Here is an 11,298-nt window from a genome sequence, read left to right as displayed (position 1 = left end):
GTTAAATAACAAGCCAATATATTGATGAACATAAATAAATAAACAAGTTAGCATCCAAGCTTATTTATTTATCTTACAAAAATTAAAAAATGGTTCAAATTACAAAAATAAAGCAATAAAAACTAACATTATAAAAACAATTATCAGATTGTTGGAGTGAACTTACAAGCTTTTATTTTTAAATAAATAATCACTTTATAAACAACTAGTTCTATGAGATGTCTTAGGTTTCGTTTGGGACGGCTTTTTTATTGCTTCTTAAAACGATTTTCTTATACAAAATTTTAAATTTTTGTACTAGAAAGTCGCTTTCAGAAGAAATGAAGCCTTATTATTTTTTAAGCAACTTTTTAAAAAGCATAAAGAAAATCATCTCAAATGAATCCTAATATAGTGATAGTATTTGAATGAATAAAAGAGCAGAGATTGCAGTAAGCCAAAGCTGAGCTGCTGCCTTTACCTGAAGAACAAAATAGAAGAAATCAAAGCCCTGAACTTGTAACAAAGAGGAAAAGGAAGGGAGAGCAAACAGGAAGAAAATCAAAACGGATTTCATGTTGCTCTGATCTTAGAAGAAATCAGAATATTCACTATTGAAAGCTCTATTTATAAACAGAAAAAGTTTGGAAATTTCAGTAATGTACACATCATTTACCTTTTCAACTTCAATAATTAGCACCGAGGCTGTAAAATTTACTTAAACTAATTTGTCGTTCGCAAAGCAATCAGCCAGAGGAAGAAGACAAGACGACATGGTGGAGGAGAACAGCACAACGGGTACTACACGCGGCCTTTGATGCCGCGAGGAATACGTACGTTATCGAGAAGGGTGGAAGGTTGTGACTTTTTTAATTCTGTATGAATAAGTTACGGTGCATGCGGTATGACAATGATTTGGGGAGAATATTTTAATTGGATTATATAAAAATTTAAGATTTAAAATCAAATCAAAATGCCTGCTCATGGGGATTTGGAGAGTGCCACGTGGAAGTTGAATGACACGTGGAAAATGTTGAAATCTAAGCACGGCAAAAACGTGAAGCTGAGAGCGGGATGAAGACAGAGAAATATTGAGAAGTAAATGATTTCATTATTTCCCTATTCTAAGCAGAACACATGTATATATAGAGTATTTCGGTAGTTACAGATAATGCAATACAAAGGCAATACAACAGGCTATACTAGTTTCTTTACAGGTTGTTGTTTTGGTGTTCTAATAGAAAAATCATCATTCATGAAATGATTTTTAATTTTCAGTTTTATTTTTTATTTTTAGTTTATATGAGTGGTCGTTGGGTGAACCGTTCCGCCTATTCTCTCTCAAAGGATATGTTCTTAATTGTTAAATTTTATATTATGATTGTAGAAATAAATTTTCATCATAGAAATTATTAAAAATAATGAGAAAAATAAAGTAGTCAAATAAAATTTTAATTGTTATTTGAAAAGCAAAACAATCAAAAAATTATAACATACATACATTAAAGTTTTATTTGGGACGGCTTTCTGAATGTTTTTTAAAATAGTTTTTAATATAAAATTTTTAAATTTTTTTACTTAAAAATTGGTTTAAGTAACAATAAAGAAAGCCATCCCAAACTAAGCCTAAAGATTTCATTTGAGCTAAAGCAATTTTTTAATACAAAAATTTTTAATTCAATAAATATTTACAGTAAAAAAACAGTAATAAAATTATCTCAAACTAAGCCTAAATCTCCCTTCTATATCACGAACTCCCTTTCTCAAAACGAAATTACTTTTTGGAGATTTCGCAACAATTTTGTAAAACTTTCATGAATCTATAGTAATTTCGGTGACGGTTTTCTCATCATGTTTGAAGATTTGCTTAGTTGATTTCTAATTTATTTATTTTTATGCTATTCTTCTTAAGATTTCATTTTTCACATTTAACTTTTATTTTTCGTTTACTTTCTAAAAGTAAACAAGTAATGATATTTATGTACATGCACTGCATAGGATTCATTTTATTTTGATGTTGTGATTGAAACTTCAGTCCCTTTTGCTCTTTGCAGCATAAAATTTGATAACTACTCAAAAAATTATTGTATTTATTTATTTTTTTTTTTGAAGTTTTAATTTCGTATGAATACAAACTGATATAGATTACATGAGATTTTTTAATTTAAGTCTTTGAAATATGACATATCAAAGTATAATACTACCTTATATGTTGATTTCTTCTTAGACTTTATTTGGGATGATTTTTTTACTGCTTCTTAAAACAGCTTTCACAATGATCGTCATTCTAAAAACTTTAATGATGATTTTATAGTGACAATACTAAGGTATTCGATTTTATATTAAAGGCGGCTATCACGATGATTATTTTTGTTTGTGCGGAGATTATCAAAGCCAAATATGACTACATAGCTTCACAATGATCGTCATTCATATGAGCTTGGACCTAGTGCGGCAAAGCCAATATGCAGTAGTCTTATCGGAGAGGCTACAAAATCGTAACCAACGAAAGAGAATAGGATTTCTCCTAAAAGTATAAAATATGGGTGTATATCATATGCCTTTCTATTACATTTTTTGCATATGTGTGATGTAGACTTCCTCTGACTATAAAGAGCTAATCAAGCAAAAAGGCCAAAAGGATACATGTAATCGAAAAGTTTTTTTTTTTTTTTTTGCGATGAGGAAGCACTATCCTTAGGCCAGTAAAAATCCGGGTTGACCTAGCAATGCAACCCACACCAATTTATACGGACCAACACTTAAGGCTTTCACTGCTTGTAAAGGGATTTGAACCAGTTGTAATCGAAAAGAGAATAACGTGAAAACACTAGTACTTGCATAATTGGGAAAATAAGGAATACAAAATAAGCATGAAAATAGGATAAAAGTATTAGAGTTGGTCTAATGCACCGCATCAAGTCTACCCTGATTCAGAAAAACCTGGTTAGGATAAACTAGAAACTGATTCACCTTCATCAGGTGGGTAGAATTGAAAGATGTTATCTACACTGAAGGTTGGTGATGTTTGAATGTGTGGTAGTAAGTAAATGATATACGCATTATCATTAATTTGTATCAGAATTGTGATTGGATAGATCTTTCTTGGACCGAGCTTTGAGTACATGCCGGTGGGAAATCATTCTTTATGAAGTATGACCACCACTAAATACCCTAGATTGTACACTTACGGCTTACGCCTCCTGTGCACATGGGCGGATCCACGTTAAGCCTTGCCCTACCCTAAAAAAATAATAAAAAAATTATTATAGTATTCTTTAGATAATTTGTCCCCCTCAATATATTTTTTAGTATTTATTACAAGGTTTTTTAGATAATTGATCCAACATAATTAAACACATTGTGTAGAGATGTTATTATTAGAGAACAATGAACCAAATACAAAGAGAAATAGTAAAGAGAACCCTGTCAGGGGGCATTGCCCCCTTGGACCCCCGACATATCTGTGAAGTGTACAATGATGAACAAATAAGGGTCGAGAGACAGTTCCATCGGAACAAATTTTGGTTGTAAGGATATTTATAAAAAAGAAAGAAAAAAAAAAAAAAACTTACACTTTTACTTATAAGTTTGACCCCCCCCCCCCCCCCCCCCCCTCTATGAAATCAAGGCTAGATCGCCCCTAGCTACCTGTGCACATCCGCTTGCTGCTTGTAGCCACTATTGGATGTCTCAAGCTTTTGCTTTTAAATCTTGAAGCATGTTAGAGAATTGTTGAGTCATATCTGCAGTAGCCTTTTTTTTCACATTCGCGTCAACAATTCTCTCCAGAAATGATTGATAAACTTAATGTCCCTATATGCGTGGAATGCCACGTAGACGAATTATGTTATTGAAGAATAAATGAGCAATATTGAGTGCATCAAATGTCCTTTTGCACTCTATAAAGTGAGTCATCTTAGAAAAATGATTGACAACTATCATGCTAAAATCAGATCCCTTCTTTGTTTTGGGTAAGCCAAGAGCAAAATCTAGGCTTAGGTCCTCCCAAATGGAGTCCAAAATTGAAAGAGGTGTATAAAATCTAGTATTTTGTCATCCTCCATTGTACATCTGATAGATAACACATATTTCAATGATCTAGTTACATCTTTCGCAAATGTGGCCAAAAGAATCTCGTTTGCAGTCTCATGTTCACTTTCTTCAAGTGCCATGACATTACAATCTATCACGCCTCAGTGCCAAAATTTCCACTCCGGCACCACAGCATTTTAAAGTCACCAACATCGCGGCGTAGCAATTGTGACTTCCAAAGGACAAAATCTGTCAACGAAACGACGTGACTGATCACTAATTAATTGATTCATGTCAGCAAGCACGGTGAAGGAGCTAAAAAAGTAGTGTAGCGGCATTGGTTTATTTTATGGGCACAACAGCTCCGTTCTTTCAAGTGCCGCAATGCCAGTTTCCTACTTTATGTTTTCCTATAAATAGTCAATGTGTTATGTTTGTATGATAATTCAATCACTTTTATAATTTTAGTACTTCTATCTAAGAGAAACTAGGGAAGTATTATACATAATCATTAGAGTGTTAGTCTATGTTTGTTTGAGCAACTGCATACATTAAGGAAGAAGAAGTGTAGAAGAGATACATTGATCCTTCTTGGTGATATTATTCGCTAATATTTTTGTTCTTTTATGATTCAAATGAAAATAAATTTGTTTATTTTTTCTTTTATGTCTGACTGATTCTTTAATTTTGGATTGATGATATATAGAACATATTAAGTATTAATGAAAACATAATAGTATATATATTTTTGATTAAGACGATTTTTGATTTGGACTTATAATGAATACCAAAATAATTTTTTATTGTTATAGGTAAGGATATCTTTTTCAAAATTTTGAGTTATAACAATATTCACACAGATGTTTGGGGCCCGATGAAGACAACACCATTTGGCGGGTGACGATACTTTGTCTCTTATGTTGATGATTACTCCAAATATATTTGTGCGTACACACTGAGACGCAAGAGAGAGGCACTGGAGATTTTCAGAACTATGAAGAAGTGGATTGAGGCTTAGAATGGCAAAAAGATATGGTGTATCAAATCAGACAACATAGGTGAATACACTTACAATACATTCTTACAGGAGTGTCAAAGATCTGGGATTGAGCATCACTTCACTATTAGAGAGACACTGCAAAAGAATAGGATGGCAGAGAGGATGATTCAGACTTTGGTGGAGAAAGTTCAGTGTTTGTTATCCAATACTGGGTTGGATAGAGTTTATTGGGCTGAGGCAATATACTATGTATATCACTTGGTGAACCATTTGGCTTTTGTATCTATTGGGAAGAAGACCCCAAATGAGAAGTGGTCAATGCATCATGCTAGAGATTATGAATACTTGAGAGTGTTTGGGTTTCCAACTTACTATCATGTTTAGAATGATAAATTCAAATCACGCACGAAGAAGACGATCTTTCTTGGCTTCTAGTGTGGAGTCAAGGGCTTCAAATTCTATTATTTAGTAGAGAAGAAGATTATCATTAACATGGATGTTACTTTTGATGAGGCAAGCATGTTGAAGCTATAGGACTCGAAGCAGGGTTAAAGCCTCAGGGTTTTATTAGGACCACATATGCACTGTAGAAATTGGAGTTTGATGTAATTCCATTTCTTCTTGGGAAGCCTATCATTTCTAGGTTAGGTACCTAATTCAACTGTAGATCAGGAGGTAGAAGATGATGTTGAAGATAAGATTCCTTCTCGAGAATTTATTGCTGAAATATCCCAAAATCGGCTTGGTTGAGGGATCATATTGCATTTGCACTTTCGGCCACCGAAGTTGAAGTTCCTAGTCACTATAATGAAGCAGTCGAAGTCCTGATGATGATCTTTGGAAGAAGTTTATGGAGGGAGAGAATTAGTCTCTTCAAAAGAATGTTACTTAGATATTGGTGAAGCTTCCTCTAGAAAGAAAATCCATTTGGTGCAAATGGGGGTGTGCAAAGAAAAAAAGATCTCAAGGAGTTGATGTGTGGTATATGGCTAGGTTGGTGGAAAAAGGCTTTGTGCAACAGGAATGGATTGCTTATAATGTTGTGTTCTTCCTAGTGGTTAAGCATCCCTCAACTTGTGTTCACTTAGCACTTATAGCACAATATGGTCTAATTTTGGAGTAGCTAAATGTGAAGATTGCATTCTTAACAAAGAATTGCAAAAGGAGATCCACATGTTACAACCGCCTGGATATGAAGCCTCAAAAGAGTTAGTTTGTAGATTGGACAACTCTTTTGTTGGAGTAGTGAGCAGGTTCACATACTGTAGGAGTTTGATGAACATTAAAGCTCATAATTGATTGTTCATTTGTTTTGAAGAACTACTCTTGACTTGATCCCTTAGGAGGAGGTACCTAGACAACCATCTAGGTGCAATCATTTTGATATTGGAGCCTAGTTTGTCATCTTTCACTTTCTGAAGTGAAATATGAGGTGGAGATTGTTGATTTAGAATTATTTCCAAATCTAATTAAAGCTTAAAAGAAAATTTATATAATTGATTAAGGAGTTTATTATTTTCCTAATTAGTTGATTTGATTCAAGATTTTATTAATGCATTAATTATGAAAGATTTGATTGGCTTTACTTATGAGATTAATTAGTGCATTGATTTGGAGATCTAATTGGCATGATTTGATCTTTACATTAATTATATTTTTTTATTAGATCTTGTTTCAAATTTATAAATAGGGCATATGAAGTGTTATATGCATTAAAATAAGAGAGCTAGAGAGCTTATTGTAAACCTATTCTTTTCTCCAATATAATGAAATCATCATTCATTCTCCGTGAACATAGACAACTTCGCCGAGTCTGTAGAACCGTAGAAACAAGAAGCAAGAGATAAGAAGAACAGATGGAAACAAGAAAGTAAAAGCTTGTCTTATTCATTGTACAGGACCCGGTATATATAACCTCAGTAATACAAGATAACAAATAAGATAATGACACGTATACAGTAAATGTAATCTAATTTAATTATTTATCTGAGTTATCTAATATTCCCCGGCAAACTGATGGGGACTGTTGGACCGTCAGTTTGTGTCTGAGAGTAATGAATCTGGGAGTCGATAGAGCTTTAGTGAATATGTCAGCTGTTTGGTCGATTGTCTTGATAGGAAGTAGACTGATGTTATGATTTTGTATATGGTCTCGAATGAATTTCTGATCTATCTCTATATGCTTCGTTCTGGCGTGGAAGACTGGGTTGTTTGCCAGTGCAATAGCCGACATATTATCACAGAACATTTTGGTCGGTTGATCTGGAGGTATGCCGAACTCTGCAAGAAGACGGCGAAGCCATATCACATCAGTCGTTAATGCTGCTAATGCTCGATATTCCGACTCCGTGGAGGAACGGGCAACTGTAGGTTACTTTTTGACTGTCCAGGAAATGATCGTGTTGCCGAGGAAAGAACAATATCCTGATGTAGATCTCCGAGAATTTGGATCCCCCGCCCAATCTGCATCAGAATAGGATTGAAGCACAAGATTAGATTAAGTGATTGGAATACCGTAGGATAACGTACCTTTAATGTACCGAAGTAGCCTCTTAAGAAGATAAATGTGTTCGGGTGTTGGATCATGCATGTGTTGCGAGAGTTGATTTACACTAAATGCAATGTCTGGACGTGTTAAGGTTAGATATTGCAACGACCCAGTAATCCGTCTGTAAAGCGAAGGATCGGACAGGGACTCGATTTCTGGAATAACAGACGGAAGTTTCGTGCAGTTTGGATTTGCCAAAGCCTTGCAATTCTGAAGATCAGCTTGTTTAAGAATAGACTCTGCATATTGCTGTTGAGATAAGAAGTAAGACTGGTTTTGGAAATCGATTTTAAGACCTAAGAAGTCATGTACGTGACCAAGATGCTTCATATTAAATTGCATATGAAGTTTGGATATGACAGTATCAATTTCCTTCTGATTATTACCAGTTATAAGCAAGTCGTCGACATATACAAGTAAATAAATTTGAATTTCTTTGCAGCGAAAAATTAGTAAAGACGGATCAGCATTACTATGAATAAAACCAATGGAGACAAGATATGAGGTGAACGTGTTATACCATTGGCGAGGCGCTTGTTTCAAACCGTAGATAGCTTTGTTCAGGCGACATACATGGCCGGGATTGATAGAGTCTTCAAAACCTTTTGGTTGCATCATGAATACTTGCTCCGATAATGTTCCGTGCAGGAAAGCATTGGCCACATCTAACTGCTGTACTGGCCAGTCATGGTGAAGAGCAACTGTAAGCAAAATACGAATCGTCGGAAGTTTGGCCACGGGACTGAAGGTTTCTGTGTAGTCCAGGCCGTATTCCTGATGATTGCCGAGTGCTACCAATCTGGCCTTGTACTTTGCTATGGAACCATCTTCATGACGTTTAATCCGATACGTCCATTTGCTCCCTAGTATAGAGGAATTTGGTGGTGGCTCAACTAAACTCCAGGTTCCCTGTTGCTGAAGTGCTAAAAATTCCATAGCCATAGCATTTCTCCATTCTGAATGTTTCACAGCTTCTGAATATGAAGTAGGAGCCTGCATATGTTCCTGTAAAGAATTGTTATGAAATAGATTCAAACGAATTCTGGGTTTAAGCGAGCCGGTTCTTGCTCTAGTGACCATGGGGTGAGTGTTATGAGGTAGAGTAGTCTCGGCCAGGTTGCTGGGAGGCGTAGGTGAAGAAACAGAGACTGGAGAGGAAATGGGCAGATCATTCGAATAATTGACAGGGATGGTTGGTCTATGTGAAGTGGCAGCTGGTAACGGAATGGGAAATTGGTTAGTTAGTGTAAGGGAAGGCATAGGCTGAATTGCCTTGGAGGTAGGTTGAAGTAAAAGAGGAGGGGTTTCCCGGCTTGGAGAAGAGCCTGAATCAGCAGATAGGTGTTGGAAAGGAAATTTGGATTCGTTAAAAGTGATGTGTCTGGAAATAATAATCCGATTAGTCGTAGTATCAAGGCATTTATAGCCTTTGTAAGTATCAGAATATCCTAAAAACACACACGATTTAGATTTGGGCTGAAGCTTATGTCTAGAATGAGGAGGGAGAAGAGGAAAACACTCGCAGCCAAAGACACGAAGATGAGCATATTTCGGTTTGGTTCTATGAAAAAGTTCAAACGGTGAAAAGATTTCTGGTAAGAGTAGAAGGCAGTCTATATTTTTAGAAGATGAGAAGTTAGAAACCAAGCATTCAACATCGCATAGATATTTAGTAAAAGGGCAATGTGACTAGTGTTGAGAAGGGTTCTATAAGAGATGGTCTTCCAAATAATGTGGCTGTGTTTGGCGCTCCGCAACCCAGAACTGTTTTGTTCCGGGGGTGTAAGGACAGGAAATTTGATGAAAATACCGATGTTGTGTAGGTATGATTTGAAATTGATGGCTCAGTAATTCCCTTGCCACCATCAGTTCTTATTGTTTTAAATGATTGCATTAGTATTAGTTTTCAAACTTGAGATTTCAAAAGCAGTAAGGATTTGGAAGAAAATCAGATTAAACCGCATAGGATAAACCCACGAAAATTTTGGTTAAAATCGCCCACAAATACACGTAATAAAGAAACCTTGTTGTAGAAACCACCGGGGAAGGACCCCAAATATCGAATGTAAATAAATCAAGAACCATGAAAGAAGGTGGAGATTAGTGAATATGTTTCAAAACAGTTTATGAGTTTTGGAACTCTTTAAAAAAGAGCAAGAAAACATCTTTATCATAGGATGTATTATACTAGATGGCGGAATAAGTTTGGAATTTGTTGAGTAATCTGCACCTATGTGAGGATGTCTTTAAGACTCTGATGCCCAGCAAGAAAGAAGAAATGGTTTTGGGACTGAAGAGGCTTCTGCGTGCAGGGATATGCTTTGCGTGCTAAATGAGGTGTATAAATCGTGATATGCATTTACAACGGTCCTTGAAGTCTTAATAGTGTAAGTCTTCAGGTCCTTCCACAAGAACCAGAGGAAATCAAATGTAATAGAAATGGCAATTAGGTCTTGAATTAATTTTGAGATAGAAAGGCAAAATTGTACTTGTAATTCCAGGAATATGAAGAATATTCGATAGTTTTTAGCTTACTCGGAGGGGGTCGGCAGTAGCCGACCTTACAGAGGTTGGCGATGTGACGAGAGCGACCGATCCTCAACGACGATCCTGTCAGAGCCACGATATGGTTGAGATATGGACATGTTATCCATTGAGTTCGTGAGATGAGATGTAGCGCCTGAGTCAAGGAACCAAGAATTTGTAGAAGATTCATCTGCGGCGACAAGAGCACGAGTGGAATTCTGAGACTGAGTTGGAGTATAGTTCGCATTCATTCTGTGCCAGCATTCAGACGCTGAGTGCCCTCTTTTAAGACAAATTTGACAGGTCACTTGTGAATTGGTCGAGGATCTGGTCTGCTGACCGGAGGAGGAAGAGGATCGACCTCTGATACGACGACCACGACCCCGATTTGTGTATAAGGCAAGATTTGGATCACCAGCTGGAGGATGCTTGGCGGCATCAGATGCGATATGAATTTCTTCACTAAGAAGAAGAGGATACAGCTGATCAAGGCTGATAGGTTTAAGCATTGTGCGAATGGATGTTTTGAAAGATTGGTAGGCAGGCGGTAACCCATTCAAGATATACAGAATAATATCTTCGTTGTCAATTTCCGCTCCAGCAGCGGCTATTTGGTCGACGAGAAGCTTGATTTCCGAAAGATATTGAATCATCGTCGTGTTCTTGAATGAAATATTATGAAGAGTGTTTTTAAGCTGGATAACTTTGGATCTGTTGGTGGCTTGGAAACGGTTTGCAAGAGTGGACCAAATGGCGGAAGTAGAGTCGAGATTAACGACATAAGGAAGAATTGATGCAGAAATGGTGGAACACAAAGATGCCGCAAGGTTTTGATCGGTAATATGCCATTGATGATATTGCAGATTCGATTGAGAAGATCCGTCCGAGCCAAGAACGGAAGGAGAAGGAAAAGGAGTAGAAGAATCAAGAAATTTTTCATACCCGTTGGCTCGAAAGAGCTTGAGAATTTGGGATCGCCATACCGCGTAGTTGTCCTGAGTGAGAGATACCGGGATGATGTTCTTGATATTGGAAACCACAAATTTGAGAGTGGCAGAAATCGTATACTGTTCTTGGTGATCATCCATCGCGCTATCATGAAGATGGGAGGAGGTAGAGTCCGTCATCGAGGTGGATCGGCGACCTAGGATACTGATACCATGTAGAACCGTAGAAACAGCAAGCAGGAGATAAGAAGAACAGATGGAAA

Source organism: Dendrobium catenatum, unplaced genomic scaffold, assembly GCF_001605985.2.
Source record: "Dendrobium catenatum unplaced genomic scaffold, ASM160598v2 fragScaff_scaffold_847, whole genome shotgun sequence".
Classification (NCBI taxonomy): Eukaryota; Viridiplantae; Streptophyta; class Magnoliopsida; order Asparagales; family Orchidaceae; genus Dendrobium; species Dendrobium catenatum.
Note: the sequence above shows the minus strand (reverse complement) of the source record.